The sequence below is a fragment of the Oryctolagus cuniculus genome, chromosome 13 (genome assembly GCF_964237555.1).
Source record: "Oryctolagus cuniculus chromosome 13, mOryCun1.1, whole genome shotgun sequence".
NCBI lineage: Eukaryota > Metazoa > Chordata > Mammalia > Lagomorpha > Leporidae > Oryctolagus > Oryctolagus cuniculus.
Genome location: NC_091444.1, coordinates 70,577,241 through 70,579,334, shown reverse-complemented (window position 1 = coordinate 70,579,334; position 2,094 = coordinate 70,577,241). Strand labels below are relative to the sequence as shown.

At 55.3% G+C, this 2,094-nt stretch overlaps 1 protein-coding gene across 6 annotated transcripts in view; it reads left to right on the top strand.

Moving 5' to 3' along the window:
• Nucleotides 1-2,094, top strand: part of CAMK1D (calcium/calmodulin dependent protein kinase ID) — a 464,674-nt gene that overhangs the window by 114,302 nt on the left and 348,278 nt on the right. The window lies entirely within an intron of this gene.

Genomic DNA, 2,094 nt, shown 5'->3' with positions numbered 1-2,094 from the left:
AGAGAGAGAGAGAGAGAGAGAGAGAGAGGGAGGTCTTGCATCTGCAGGTTCACTTCCCAACTGACCACAATGGCCAGAGCTGTGCTGATCCGAAGCCAGGAGCCAGGCACTTCTTCCGGGTCTCCCACATGGGTACAGGGGCCCAAGGACTTGAGCCGTCTTCTACTGCTATCCCAGGCCATAACAGAGCTGGCTCGGAAGAGGAGCAGCTGGGACTTGAACCGGCACCCATATGGGATGGCAGCATTGCAAGCAGCAGCTTTACCCACTATACCATAGCACTGGCCCTGTATCATTTACATCTTAGAGTCACCTTAGAAGGGGAGTGTTGCTGTCTCTGCAAATGAAGGAACTGTGACTTAGAAAAATTTAAATAATTAGAAGCATCCACCAAGTCACTGCCCAAATGCCCTCAGTGGCTACAGTTTGGCTGCGGCTGGAATCAGGAGCCAGAAACACAATCCACATTCCTCGCGAGGGTGAGCGGAACCCAGGGGAAGCAACACATTTGAAGCCAGTGGCTTTGCCCCTGGAGGGAGTGCGACAACACAGACTGCTGGGGCCCCCACTCCCAGAGTTTCTGATTCAGAGGTCTCCCAAGGAGCTGAGAAAGGGGGTGTCTGTCAAGATCCCAGCGGAAACTGTGGCTGCCCGTGTGGGGACCACTCTGAGAAGCGCTGCACTGTATCTGCTGACGGGCAGTGGGGACTCACACCTGGGCCCGCCTGGCCCTGCAGCTGTGCTCTTTACCTTCCGTACAGCTCAGGAACCTGCCCCAGAGGGACCCAGGCGATGGCTCTTGGCTCTCGTAGTTGTGGTCCTGGTGGCACAGGTGTTCCAGGGCAAAGGGCACGCACGGGTGGGAGAAAGTGCCAAGGAGCGCGTTGTCTGGGCAGAACTCGGAGTCGGCGTGCTGTGCCCTGAGTCCCGGTCTGCTTTGTCTCGCCAGTCTGTGTCAGCAGCTGCTCCGTGATGCTCTTCGCTGCACTGCCCCTCACCGCTGGGGCCCTGCTCGCCTCCGAATTCCAGGCCCTCATTTCCTACTTTCTGTTTTCCACACATATCTGAGCCCTGGGGAAGCACTCAGTCCATCCCTGACCAGCAGGTCCTTCCTCCCTCCTTTGGATTTTGATACCAAAAACCACTTAAGTTAACATACTCAAAAAAAAAAAAAAAAAAAAAAGAGAAAAGTACTACAGGGCTATGCATTTGGCCTGTATGTTTCACAGCCACCAAGCCAATCTGCAGCACCTGTTGAGCGTCAGGCAAGGGGCCTTCAGACAGATGAACTTGTTGAATCCTCATGGTGACCTCATGAGGTGGGCGTGGTCATTGTTGTGATGGGGAGGAGCTTGGAGTGTCACTGACCTGCCCAAGGTCATGCAGCTGGGCGTGGGCATAGCCAAGATGCCCACCAGACAGTCAGCTCCAGAGCCCATGCACTAACTAACCAGGAGGCTGTACCCCTGGGCAGTCAGTGCTTAGTAAATGCACAAGGTGGGAAAACACACAGGTGTATCAGACATAAGCAGTGCAGGGAGCTCGGGTCAGCAGTCAGAGCTGGGTCACTCACAATACTCTCAAGTGACCTCAGCGGGGGACTCCATCCATCCCGTGTGATGGTGGGATGCCTCCCATCTTCCCCCACAGGCTGATGCAGCCTTTCCCTCCTCTGTAATGAAATGTGTTTTCCCTTGTGGGGGTGGTCACCGGTATTTATAGAGCGTCTTATAGCTGAAGAGCTTGGAGGCGACAATTAGCTCTTTAATCCTCTTAGCAGCTCTCTGAAAAGAGGGATGTGAACCCTCACCACAGAGCTGCCCCCGCTCCTCCTCTCCTTTCTTCACCCCTCTTGCCCCCGCTCCCTGGGAGCTGATGGGGAGCCCCAGTAGCATGATGGTGAGAGGGGGGAGGGGGAGGAGTCAGAGGCAAGCAGGCACTTCTGCCAAGTCAGATTCTGAGCGGGGCCTCGGGGTCAGGTCACCTGCATCCCCCACTCATTCTGTAACCAGCCATAGCTACATGGAGCTAACCACCACCTTCCTGCTAAAGAAATCTCACTAGCTCCTTTCTCTCTTTTCCAGGGGCTCCAGG